Here is a 14,013-nt window from a genome sequence, read left to right as displayed (position 1 = left end):
GGATTTTAAACGGAGGATATGACGTCATTACACGTTTTAGGGCCACCAAATACATAAAAAAGTAAAATTACAAGACTTTAAGTAGTAGATTTACAAGAAAAAACTCATAAATTTACGAGATTAAAGTGAACGCCACGCAGCAGCAAAGCAGACCGACTAAACGTAGTTGATCAGGTGAGCTGAATGTTTATTGATAACGTTCCAAATGTTTGGAAGCTCATTTGTTTGATTTATGATTTATTAACGTTTTATTTATTGATGGGTGGTTTGCAGGATCTCTGCAGCCGTTGATGAAGACATCGGTGTCCCTGCAGATGTCCACTTCAATCCTTTCTTCCTCTATGAAAGACAAGATTTCTACGTCTGTGTGATGCTTCCGTCTGAGGAGCAGCACTTTTTTTTGTCATTTTCAACGTTCTAGTGCTAATACAACAGACTATTTTCATTCCTCTTTATTGTTTTATGTTGAAACGGGACGTTTCATCTGGAGGAGGGGGCGTATGTAACACTGTTTACCTCTGCATTGGTGTTTGGATGACAGGTTCATGACGTAATGTGACAAATGAACTTCAGGTTATGTGAATGAAAAGGAGAATAAAGGCTGCAGCGGTCCTCTACACCCAAACTTGTTTCTGAACCCTTATTTTACATAAACTCCGCTTTACCGACACTGAACCCCAGAAAGACAGCTCCACTGACAATAATCTGATTTTGAGTCATCAAAAGGTTCAGAATCTCTTTTTTTTAAAACATTTCCAGAAATAAAGCTTCACAAAAGGCTCCACATATTTCATCTTCAAACTAGGCTCCGATAAACGGAAAACTTTGGTGTTTTTTCCTCGTCAATCTATGACGTTTTTCTTGTAATTTACGAGATTTAAAGGGAGAGTTAACGAGAGTTAAAATCTAATTAATACGAGTTAATGACCATTTATTAATCTACTGTCTTCTGTAGATAAAAATGTTGATAGTCTTTTAAAAAATACATTTAAATCCTTTTTTTGTTGGCAAAAATTGTTCTGACGCAATACATTATTCATGCATCTACAGTCAGTTTTCTTGGGTTTGTGATCAAGAAGGGCCAACTCAAACCAGATCCTGCCAAGATCAAAGCGGTTGCAGATTGGCCTACACCTACTAGTAGGAAGCAGCTGCAAAGGTTTTTGGGGTTTGCTAACTTCTATAGGAGGTTTATCAGGAACTACAGCTCCGTGGCCTCTCCCCTGACCAAGCTGACCTCTGTCAGGGAACACTTATCCTGGTCCTCAGTTGCTGATGCAGCTTTTGTGAAGCTAAACAATCTGTTTTGCTCTGCCCCTGTGTTGTCCCAGCCTGACCCCACAGCTCAGTTCATGGTGAAAGTGGATGACACTCAGAGTCTGGAGTTGGGGCAGTGCTCTCACAGCGTTCACCCTCTGATCAGAAGATGCATCCCTGCGCCTTCTTCTCCCGGCAGCTGTCTCCTGCTAAGAGGAATTACGACGTGGGAAATTGTGAGTTGTTGGCAGTCGTGCTGGCCTTGAAGGAATGGCGCCATTGGCTGGAGGGAACATCTCAACCTTTCTTGGTATGGACTGATCATAAGAACTTGTCTTACCTTCGTTCTGCCCGCAGACTGAATCCCCGTCAAGCTCTGTGGTCCCTTTTCCTGGGACGGTTTCAATTCACTCTCACATACCGCCCAGGATCTCGCAACCAGAAGCCTGATGCCCTGTCCAGACAATTTGAGCTGCCAGCCTCCAGCAACACTCCTAAGGATACCTCCTACCATGTTCCTGTGTGGTTGGTGCAACCTTCTGGGAGGTGGAGCATGAGGTTTCGAGGGCTCTGGAAAACCTTCCCTCTCCTCCTGAATGTCCCTCAGGTCTCCTGTTTGTTGCCCCACCTGCCCGTTCCTCCGTGCTGCAGTGGGGTCACAACTCCAAGGTGGCTTTCCATCCTGGGATACACCGGACCTTGACCTTGCTTAAACAGTGCTTCTGGTGGCCCTCCATGTCTGCTGACACACGGGACTGCTCTGTCTGTGCTCGTGGCCAGGTTTCCCATAGCGCACTAGCTGGAATTCTGCGACCACTCTCAATTCCTCATTGACCCTGGTCCCACATAGCTGTGGATTTCGTCACTGGGCTCCCAACTTCTAAGGGCAACACAACGGTCTTGACCATAGTCGACCGTTTTTCCAAGTCCGTCCATTTTGTGACGCTTTCCAAGCTCCCATCTGCCTTCGAGACAGCCAACCTCCTGGTCCTGTGTTCTGGCTACATGGGCTGCCCCAGGACATTGTGTCAGACAGAGGCCCCCAGTTCACTTCCAGGGTGTGGAACGCCTTCAGTCGGGCCATTGGAGCAGCAACTAGCCTGTCGTCAGGATACCACCCCCAGACCAACGGCCAGACTGAGCGGGCTTACCAGGACCTGGAGGCAGCTTTGCACTGTGTTGCAGCTAGTCACCCTGCATCCTGGTCAACTCATCTTCCCTGGGTTGAGTACTCGCATAATTCCTTGGTCTGCCCTGCCACAGGTCTGTCTCCGTTCATGACATCCTACGGTTATCAGCCTCCCCTCTTACCCTCTCAGGAGAGAGCGGTGGCCGTGCCCTCCATCCCGGATAATCTCCGGAGGGCTCGTCGTGTTTGGCACGAGGTCCGGGCAGCCCTCCCCCTCCACGCACTGCCTCACGGAACCGTGCTCTGGCAGACCGCCACAGGGTCCCAGCCCTGGACTATAGCCCTGTACAGAAGGTTTGGCTTTCCACACGTGACATTCCCCTGAAATGTGAGTCCAGGAAGTTCTCTCCGAGGTTCATCGGCCCTTTTGAGATCGACCGGGTCATCAAGCCTTCTGTGGTCCGTCTGAAGTTGCCTGCCTCCCTGCGCATCCACCTGTCCTTCCATGTGTCTCTCCTGAAGCCTGTCTCCTGCGGTGTTCTCAGCCCTCTGGCCGAGCCCCCTCCTCCCGCCCTGGTGGTGGAGAATCATCCGGCGTTTCCTGTTTGCTGCCTTCTGGATGTCCGGCAACGGGGTCGCGGCCTGCAGTATCTCGTTGACTGGGAGGGTTATGGCCCGGAGGAGTGCTCCTGGGTTCCCTGCTCCTTTATCCTGGCCCCTGCTCTCCTTGAAGACTTTTATGCCCGTCATCCTGACAGGCCTGGTCGGCCGCCAGGTGGCGTCTCTTGAGGGGGGGGCACTGTTATGATCAGTGTGGAGCAGGGGGGCGTGGCTGACCTTTTCCCAGGTGCCTCTCTACACTGCATACCTGATTCTCATCTCATCACCATGTCTTTAAAAGCCTGCACCTTTCTCTTTCTCCCTGCCGGATTATTACTATTCAGTAGCTCTTAGCACCTGTCCTGTTTATCCGTCTAGCTCCCTGAATTCAGCATTCTGTCTGAGTTCGTTTTTGTTCCTGAGGAATAAATTGTCAACCTGCCCTCGGCTTCAGTCTCTGCTTTGGGATCCTTCCACTCATCCTAACAGAAAGTAAAGGGGCTGAATCATTTTGCATGCCCAATATTTCAGATTTTTATTTGTTAAACAAGTTTGAAATATCCAATTTAATTCTACTTGTTGATTCTTCACAAAGAGTTACAATTTTATACCTTTATGTTTGCAGCCTGAAATGTGGCAAAAGGTTAAAAAGTTCAAGGAGGACAAATACTTTTGCAAGGCACTGTATGTCCAACACAAGAGGCCTTCAGCTCTCATCTGTTTGCTTAGCTGTTGCACAGAACAATTTAAAAAGAAAAACAACAAATGGCGGTTAAAGGGTTAAGAGGGGTTAGATAGAGGGGTTGGGGGAGCAGTCGATAATACAGAGTAATAACATAAGTGTCATATGTATGTAAGGACTGTAAAGGGTTGAAAGAAGGGATGAATAAATAAAATGAACAGAGATATTAAACAGGCTAGGGAAATGATCTAGGTGAAAGCACACAAAGAGCACCTGGGTTTTTTTTGGCCACAATGTCCATTTATTTCTAACAATAAAAATATGGATGGCCGCTGAGTTACAGTTAAAACTGGCCAACCCTGGTGGAGATTGTCAGAGTTCTTGTGACGTCATTTCCGGGTGAGCGTAATTCAGTGCTGGTCGTGTTTGACTGTTGCTCTCTTGTTTGGCATATGCCAAACAAGAATTAAATTTAATTCTTGAAATTTGCATAAATTTAATTAAATTTAAGCAAATTTAATAGTTGCTTAAATTAAGCAACTGTTGCTTAATTTAAGCGTTATTTGGTTTAATATTCACATTCACATCTTGCACCTTTTAGTTGCAAATACACTACTGTTAACCGCTTACTGTCCACTTTATTCTCAGTTTGCTAAATAAACTACTTCTCCTAAGCTAAACACCGCTAGCCCTAGCTTTGCACTTTTTTTAGCATGGCCACCACTCCTTCCGCCTTTCCCCCTTTCTCCTGCTCCATGTGCCATATGTTTAGTGAGGATCCTGCCTCCTTTAGTGAAGATAGCGGTAGGTGTGTTAAGTGTAGTCTTGTGTTAGACTTGGAGGCCAGGCTAGAGCAGTTAGAGCAGGGGTCGGGAACCTATGGCTCGCGAGCCATATATGGCTCTTTTGATGGTCACATGTGGCTCGCAGACAAATCTTTAATTATAGTTTTTTTTTTTCATTAGACCAGTCCTTCTCGGGCGCGATGCAATGCCAGAGGCGCGCAGTAGTAGCGGTGCTTGGAGAAAAAACTATCAGTTTACTGTTATCTATTATTTCACAGAGTTTGTACCACCCGGAAACCTTTGAATTGCCTCCCTGAGGAAGAGCGCGCAGTTTTGGGGACGGGATGTGTGAGGAAGAAAGCAGAGGGGGTGGGGGGGGGGGGGACCGGCAGCAGGTGAATCGCGCAGAGATGGTAAAAACGTAAACCTGCTGCCCGTCACTCCTGCAGCGTGGGTGGGTGTGTTTGGTTCCATGTCTGTCTCACATCTACAGAACATTCAGACTATGATCACGTTTAAAGTCTCAACGCCTGCATGAAGCAGAAACTCACCACGGATCAACCAGACTAGACCATCAGCAAAACCACCACGAGAAATACTCATCATTTATTAGCAACAGTATAACAATGTTATTAAAAAGAATCCACAGACTTATTGGACTTTAAAAATGTTGAAATTACATCAAATGCACACATTCACTTGTATTTTAGTTTTAAACAAATTGTCGCGGACTGAGTTTAACTTGGCTGTTGGGCCGCCTTAAAAGTTCTGGAGTTCATGGAACGCATCGTTCAAGCAGAGATCTGATTGGCCCTCAGTTCTGTCGCTCAGCCTGTTGTTAGGGAGTTTGGACCAATGGGGTTCAGCTATGGGCCGAATAAGGAAAATGGGAGGGCTGGAGCAGGACGGGGGAATATAAAGTTGGGAGAAGCGCTCTCGTCTCGGCGGGAGAGATTCAGGAGTTGCTGAATTGATTGTACGGCGTTTGTTGCGGTCTACAGTAACCAGAATAAAGAACCCTAAAAGAGGTTAAGTCTCCGTGCCTTAGTGTGGGAAAGGGACACTACATTATTGTATGGCTCTTTCGAAATTACATTTAAAAATATGTGGCGTTTATGGCTCTCCTGGCCAAAAAGGTTCCCGACCCCTGAGTTAGAGGCACGGCTCCACACAGTGGAAGCTACGCCGGCTAGCCAGGTTGTTACTCGTAGTGCGGGCCGCGTTGCCAGGGCTAACCCAGTTAGCACCCCAGAGCCTTTACAGCAGCCGGGAAACACACAGGGGTTTGTACCGGTTGGGAGGAAACATAGTGCTAAACGCAAAATCTTAGAGCACCCGAGACTCCACGTTAGTAATAGGTTCTCCCCCCTCAGCGACACACCCGCTGAATCCTCAACTCTGGTTATTGGCTCTTCTGAAGTTAGAAACGTGGAGCTCCCAGCGGCTACAGTCAGGTGTTATCCAGGGGCCAGAGTTGGTGACATCGAGGGGAACTTCAGGATGTTAGCTCAGAGTAAGTCCAGGTTCCGTCGAGTCGTGATTCACGCAGGCGGTAATGATGCCCGACGGAGACAATCAGAGGTGGTTAAGTTAAACGTAGCTTCAGTGTGTAAACTGGCTAAGACGATGTCCGACACTGTCATTTTCTCTGGTCCCCTGCCGAACATAGTCAATGATGAAATGTACAGCCGTTTTTCATCATTTAACCGCTGGCTTTCTAGATGGTGCCCAGAAAACGGCGTTGGTTTTGTGGATAATTGGAGCACGTTTCTCGGGGAAACCCAGTCTCATGCGGTTAGATGGCATCCATCCTACTCTGATCCTACTTGATCCATTTCCTCTAAGTCCCTCTTGGTCAATCAGCTAATTAATGATAACAACCTTAGTCTACTAGCCTTAACAGAAAGTTGGTTCTAACAGGATGACTATGTTAGCCTGAATGAAGCACCAACCCCCCCCCCCAGTTATGCTAACCATCAGAGATCCATGGAAAGGAGGTGGTTTGGCAGTAATATCACAGTCTAGCTTACTTCTAAGCCCTAAAGTAAAATAATGTTTATAACTCCTTTGAAAGCATCATATTGTCTAAAAATCACCCAAAGAGGAAGACTAGAAAACCTGTTTTATTTTTAATTATTTATCCCCCCCCGGCCCGTATTCAAAATTTTTAACTGAGTTTTCCAACTTCCTATCGACTATTTTTGATTCTGATCAAATTATAATATTAGGGGATTTTATTATTCATGTTGTTGACCCCAGTGACTGTCAAGGAAAATGCTTTTACAGCTTAGTGGATGAGTTGGTTTCACCCAAAGTGTAAATGAACCCACTCACTGTCATAAGCACAACCTGGACCCTGTTTTAACCCATGGTATAGAGATCAGCCAGCTGAGTGTCCTTCCTCAGTGAATAAGAAACAACTTAGAAGAACTTTAACTGACCGTTCTGTGTCAGAGTTTAAACTCACAGTTCAACCAGTACTTAGTGACAGTCTGAGAAAATACTCTGAGTCCAGCTCCCATAGCATCAGTCCTAGTATAAATGACCACTTTGTTAATGATGCCTAACAAGCCCTCAGGAGTACACTTGATGTTGTTGCCCCCTGAAACCTAAGTTCGTCAGAGAAAACCGAGTAGCACCGTGGTTTAACGCTGAAACTCGTTCTCTTAAACAAGAAACCGCTCCGGTTCAGAGCAGTCTCTGGATATCTGGAAACATAGCCTATTAAATTATAAAAAAGCTCTGCGTAGAGCTAGAAACCAGTACTATTCAACCTTAATATCAGAGAATGGAAATAATCCAAGATTTCTTTTTAGCACTATTGCTAAATTAACTCGCAGTCAGAGCTCATTAGAACCAAATGTTCCTGTTTCTCTCAGCTCTGATGATTTTCTTACATTTTTCGATAGTAAAATCTCAAATATTAGACATAAGTTATTCCTACTATCAGCCCATTCCTACTATCAAGCGGTTAAAGTGGAGGCATCCATAGAAACCTCTGTAACATTAGACTGCTTCACTGCTGTGGATCAAGCAGAAATAGCATCAATTATTACGTCCTTCGAAATCTCAACTTGTCTGTTAGACCCACTTCCCACAAGATGTTTTAAAGAAACCTTCCCCCTAATTAATGATTCCATATTAACGATAATAAATAACTCTCTGGAAACAGGTTATGTACCACAGTCTTTTAAATATGCAGTTGTTAAACCTCTTCTGAAAAAGCCCAGTTTAGATCCTAGCAATCTGGCCAACTATAGACCAATATCAAACCTCCCCTTTATTTCTAAAATCCTATGTAACGGGAGGCACCTGAGGGTGTCGCTAAACCCATTGTACAGAGGGTATAAAAAGGAAGTTGACGTGTGGTTGCTATGGTGCTAGCTTCCTGTGAGAAAGCCGGTTAGCTCAGGGAGCAGCGTGAGTTGGCTCGAGCAGAGAGTGCAGTAAGACTGCTTTTATCCTTACCCGTGGATGATGTTTTTAAGCAGTGCTTGATGTTTAATTTTTATTTTATGACAGGATCAAGGCAGAGGTAGATCCTGTTTTATCGGGGGTTTTAAAGACTGGGCGTGAGGTTTTGCAAGGCACCAGGTATTTTACACTTTTATCACAGCAGAGGTGTATTTTAAACAAATGGTAAATTATTTTTCATCAAATGTTTTTAATATGGTGCTTATTCTGTTTTTAGTGTTGGAATACTGTGCCCTGCTGTCCTGTTTTAGTTTTTTTGGTTTTGTGTTTTGTTTGTCCGCTCCTCACGGGCTCATGCGGCATGATTGACTAATCAAGTGCAAGAGCGGACTACTTCTTTCTATTTTGTTTGTCATTTTGTTAAAGTCACTTCCTTTCATTTATACTGGACATTATTTTTAAGTGCCGTATCTGACTGAGTGGGCTGTGCATCACAGTTTTCTTGCATGTTTGAATTTTTAATTTTTTGGTTTTGCATTGATTGTGATTCTTCTTTTTCGCACGTTTGCTGTGGTGTCATTGGTATAAAGGTATATAATGATCCTGTGTTAATAAAACTTTGACTTGCTTTACGGCACTTATCAGTTTTTACTCGGTGCAACACCTAGAAAAAGTCGTAGTTTACCGCCACCTACAGGACAATAGCCACTTTGAAGACTTTCAGTCGGGGTTTAGACCTCACCACAGCACAGAAACTGCACTAGTTACAGTCTCTAATGACTTATTATTGGCCCTAAAAAAGGGACTACTTTCTATTCTGGTCCTGTTAGACCTCAGTGCAGCCTTTGCCACTATCGACCACTGTGTTTTACTTCAAAGATTAGAACATGACATTGGGATCAGAGGATCTGCCCTCCAGTGGTTTGAATCCTATTTATCCGATAGGTACCAGTTCGTTAATATAAATGGACAGTCCTCCCAGTGCACTCCAGTTAACTATGGAGTCCCACAGGGCTCAGTTTTAGGACCCATACTGTTTGTGACATGTTTTCCTTGGGAAATGTAATCAGGAAACACAGCATTAGTTTTCATTGTTATGCTGACGATACACAGTTGTATTTATCCATTAAACCTGACAAGAATGACAATATACAGAAACTGAATGCCTGCATGGCTGCCCGGTGGCACAGTGGTTAGCGGTCTGCCTCACAGCAAGAAGGCCCCTGGTTCAAGTCCCGGCTGGGGGACCCGAAAACAGAACAACAATGGCGGACCTTTCCGTGTGGAGTTTGCATGTTCTCCCCGTGCATGCGTGGGTTCTCTCCGGGGACTCCGGCTTCCTCCCACCGTCCAAAAACATCATAGGTTAATTCATCACTCCAAATTGTCCATAGGTGTGAGTGTGAGTTTGCATGGGTCTGTGATATGTGTGACCCTGCGACAGACTGGCGAACTGTCCAGGGAGTCCCCTACCTTCGGCCATAAGTGGCCGGGATAGGCTCTGATAGCCCAGTGAACGAAAGGAATGAACGGCAGAAGATGAATGAATGCCTGCATCAGAAACATCAAGACCTGGATGACAATTAATTACCTCCTCCTGAACCCAGAAAATACTGAGGTCATTATATTAGGTCCTAAAAACCTCAGAGATGATCAGATAGTCTCCCTGGATGGCGTAGGTATAGCCCCCAATTCCACAGTTAGAAACCTTGGGGTTTCATTTGACCAGGATTTATCATTTAAGGCTCACATATTTCAGGCATGTAGAACTGCCTTTTTTCACCTGCGGAATATTGCTAAGATCAGAAATATACTTTCTAAGAGTGATGCTGAAAAACTCATCCATGCATTTGTTACGTCTAGACTGGATTACTGTAACTCTTTGTTAGCAGCGTGTCCTAAGAGTTCCTTAAGAAGTCTCCAGCTTGTTCAGAACGCAGCAGCTAGATTGTTAGCAGGAACTAGCAGAAGAGATCACATCACTCCTGTGTTAGTTTCACTCCATTGGCTCCAAGTTGATTCTAGAATCAAGTTCAAGATCCTCCTGTTAACCTATAAGGCCTTACATGGTATGGCCCCATCCAATATCAAAGACCTCATAGTCCCTTACTATCCAAACAGAACTCATCGCTCCCAAAATGCAGGACTGCTTGTGGTTCTTGTAAAAGTACGGTTGGAGGTAGAGCGTTTAGCCACCAAGCTCCTGTTTTATGGAATAAACTCCCATCTCATGGAAGAGAGGCCGACACAGTTTCTACATTCAAAGTTAGACTGAAAACATTCCTCTTTGGACAAGATTATTATCAGACTAGCTAGCATTCAGAGATTATTTAACTTAATGTTAATGTGTTTAAATTAAACTTAATAACAAAAAAAAATTAGTTGTTAGTAGGCTGCTAGAAGTTGAATCTGGGGTAGCTATGGTGCACTGGGGTTCTGTTCTCTTTTCTCATCTACTTCTACTCTCCTTCTCTTCTCTATTCTTGATTATTATTCATCTGTCAGGACTAGTAAGCTTTCTGGTTATCACTTCCTGTTTATTTTGTATTCCTGTCCTTCCCCTCTTTCATTTCCAGTTCCTGCTGTGTGATCTGCTTCCTCTTTAATGTGCTTCACCTGTGTCTCATTGTCTTCCCTATATAAGCTGGCACTGGCTTCTTCACAAGCCAGTGTCAGATTTTCTTTCTTTCACTGTGGGCAATCCAGCCATTATTTCCAGAGTTCCCAGTGCTTTTGCTCCTGTTCGTATTTCTCTTTTGGATGGCCTCCTGGATTTATATTAAAGACTCTGATTCTGCCACTCCCTGACTCCACCATTGTGTCCGCCTGAGCTGCACCTGATATCATCATTTAGTTCTCCATGCCTCTGTTTGGTGCAGTGCGATTCATGTACTGTCCCTCTATTCCCAATCCCCTCCTGGGGAGTGGGAGTGCTTTCAGATTGCAGTTGGCTCATCCGTGCTTCTGTACCTAAACGTGTACCTCGTCTCTGGCTCGCCTCTACTACTGGTTCTACACCTGGCTGTGGATCCTGCCTCTGGCTCGTCCGTGCTCCTGTACCTGGCCGTGTACCTCGTCTCTGCTCCTGCTTCTACACCTGGCTGTGGATCCTGTCTCCGGCTCGACTCGCGCCCCCGGCCACCCCCCCCCCCCCAACTCCACCTGGATGAAGCTCGTCTGCTGGACTTTAGATATGTAGTTTTAGAGTTAGATAAGATAATTCTTCTCTATGAGTTCTGGTAATCTCCTGTCCGTCCTGGGGGAAGATCCCTCCTTCATGTGGGCACCCCTGAGGCTTCTTCGTTTTTTCCGGAATCCGTTTTTATTATGAGCTTTTCCTTACCGCGAAGGAGCGTCTACGAGCAGGGATACCAGTTTAGTTTAGTCAGTTTGTTAGTTCAATTTAGTATTTTCCAATTGAATTCTATGTATTGTTGTAGCAGATGTAGCCCTTTGCAGGACATGGCCTGGCGGTCTGCTTTCCTGGGCATGTCTTCTCTGCACTTTCCACCTCGGATCTTTTATAACTCCCTTCTAATTAAGAGCAGGTGTTGCTGATCGGTGGGCCATGTATCAAGGGGGCGTGAGTGAGAACGAAAGGGGAGGGGTGGTGTCGGCTCTGACTGCCAGGTGAAACGGTGCACGCGGAGAGCTGCCTGTTGCCCAACACCAGGATCACTAGCCTTTAGACCAGTGTTTTTCAACCTTTTTTGAGCCACCGCACACTTTAACCTTGACAAAAATCCCGCGGCACACCAGCATCCCAAAAAGAAAAAAAGCAGAAACTCATAGTCTGTATTGATCTACAACCCCCCCCCCCCCCCCCCCCCGGCAATCTCACGTGCATTTCTTGGATTATTGTGGCAGAAAAAGCAGGAAGTTGCAGCTGTTTTTTCTAAATGATAACATAAAAGCTGAGTTAGAAAATTTACAAACAGTGTGTTCGTTGTGGTTTCAAGACGTTTAACAAGGATGACTCATTGTACGCTGGGGCGCTATCACTTTAACCCAATGCATCATGGGAGATGTAGTGTGATAACTGCCGCAAAAGGGCAGAAAGACCAGCGTCTCTGAGCTTCATTGTTTTTTTCTCTAATTCCACGGTCTGATACCAGATTTTGTGGAAAGCTACACCGCTAAAGACGAGCTTTGGCTGGTATTTTTGTTAGAACTGAGCGACTTTTTGAGCTAAATGGGAACAAGGTGTCATGTCTTGTCGTTCTTATCATTTGTCCTGAGTTGTGCACTTCTGGTCTGTCTGTCATTTGTGTTGTCTCGTGTTACACTTCCTGTTTTATTTTGAAACACTAACACTCCTCTCATTTCAGGCCATGTTCCTTCCTGCTCTTGTCTGTTCCCCACAGGTGTGACTGTGTAATTTCCTCTGATTGGTTCCATCTGTGTTCCCTCCCTCATGTCTTAAATAGTCTGTCTCCCTTTGTCCTGTGCCAGGTTGTTTGGTTATTTCCAGAGCTTTTGTTTAAGCCTGTACAAGAAATTAAAACCACTAAATCTCTGCATCTGGGTCCAGCCCTGTGATCATTCCTGACAGTACAACCTGGCCAGTATGGACTCAGCAGAGAGCAGCAGTCTCACAGCCATTCTGCAACGCCTGGAAGCCCGCCTTTCCCAGCAGGAGGACTTCCAGAAGACTCTGGCATCCCATATGGTCCAGGTTTCCACCCAAGTACAGGACCTCCATCTAGGGCAGCTCAGGACCTCCGCTCCACCTGATCTTTCTACACCAGCCCCAGCTCCCTCTTCTGCCATACCTGCTAGGAGTTTGGAAAATAAGATTGCCCCACCAGAACGTTACTCTGGAGAGCTGGGAATGTGTAAGAACTTTCTAACAGACTGCTCCATTCACTTTGAACATTCACCCCATGCCTTTGTGTCTGACAGAGCCAGGATTGCTTTCATGGTCTCTCATCTTTCGGGGAGGGCTCGTGCATGGGCCATGGCAGAGTGGGCTCGCAACTCTCCTATCTGTTCATCCCTCGTTGCCTTCCAACATGCCCTACAGATCACCTTTGATCCAGTATCAACCAGCCGGGAGAAAGCGCGAGAACTCACCAACATAAGACAAGGTAGAGAATCTGTTTGTGATTACGCCATCCGTTTCCGCACGTCAGCGGCAGAGAGCGGGTGGAACTCCACGGCGCTGTATGACATCTTCCTGAAGGGGCTGGCGCCGCGCATCCAGGAGCAGCTCGTGCCACTGGATTTACCTCAAGATCTGGATTCCCTCATCGCTCTCGCCATCCGTACGGATAACCGGATTCATGAATTGTCTTGCCTGCGGAGCAGCAGACCCTCAGGAGAAGGGTCTACTCACAGGACTGATTCAGCTGGACGAGGTTTCCGCCGTTTTTCTCCCGATCTGCATCGCTTTTCCTCAGCGGACAGCGGTGAATAACCCATGCAGGTGGGCCGGGCGCGGATCTCTGCCGAGGAACGGCAGCGCCGCCAGCGGGAAGGTCGGTGTTACTACTGCGGGGAGCTTAACCATCTCGTCTCCTCCTGCCCTATGAAGACACCGGCAACGGTGAGTCAAGTCACCACTGCTGTTAAATTCACCCGGAGCCTGACGCCCATAGAGGTAACTCACCACGGCAACACCACAGGACTCACAGGTCTCATAGACTCAGGCGCTGATGAAAGTTTATTGGATTGGGAGCTGGCTGACAGATTGGGACTAAAATCTCACCTCCTTGAAAGACCCATCCAGGCCAGTGGTCTTGATGGAAGAGGATTGTTTAATATTACACACATTTCTGAACCTCTCAAGCTATCCATAGGTGAACATCAGGAAATCATGAACTTTTATTTATTCAAATGCCCCTCTAAGACTCTGGTCCTGGGTTATCCATGGCTGTGTAAACATAGCCCCCAGGTTGACTGGTCAACTGGGAAAATTCTGGGATGGGGGCCTGAATGTGATAAACACCGTCATCCCATCACCACTAGAAAACGACACACAATGGTCAGTAAACCCATCTCTGTCCATTCTGCTTCAGGTTCAGAGACCCCGGACCTGAGTAAAGTGCCTTCCTGTTACCATCATCTGGAAGAGGTCTTCAGTAAGTCAAAGGCTCTGAGTCTTCCACCGCATCGCCCTTATGATTGCGCCATTGATCTTGTTCCAG

The 14,013-nt window shown here is 46.0% G+C and overlaps 1 long non-coding RNA gene across 1 annotated transcript in view; it reads left to right on the top strand.

The window, feature by feature from the left end:
* Positions 1–5,481, top strand: part of LOC144991814 (uncharacterized) — a 45,701-nt gene extending 40,220 nt beyond the window's left edge. Inside the window, exon 2 of the long non-coding RNA XR_013655434.1 lies at positions 4,526–5,481. This is a non-coding gene — a long non-coding RNA (uncharacterized LOC144991814). The remainder of the gene's footprint in view (positions 1–4,525) is intronic.
* The last annotated feature ends 8,532 nt before the right edge of the window (positions 5,482–14,013 follow it).

The sequence above is a fragment of the Oryzias latipes genome, chromosome 4 (genome assembly GCF_053564925.1).
Source record: "Oryzias latipes strain Hd-rR chromosome 4, Olatipes_Hd-rR_3.1".
NCBI classification, from domain to species: Eukaryota; Metazoa; Chordata; class Actinopteri; order Beloniformes; family Adrianichthyidae; genus Oryzias; species Oryzias latipes.
The sequence above is the reverse complement of the archived record's forward strand: the minus strand, read 5'-3'. Positions and strand labels throughout refer to the sequence as shown.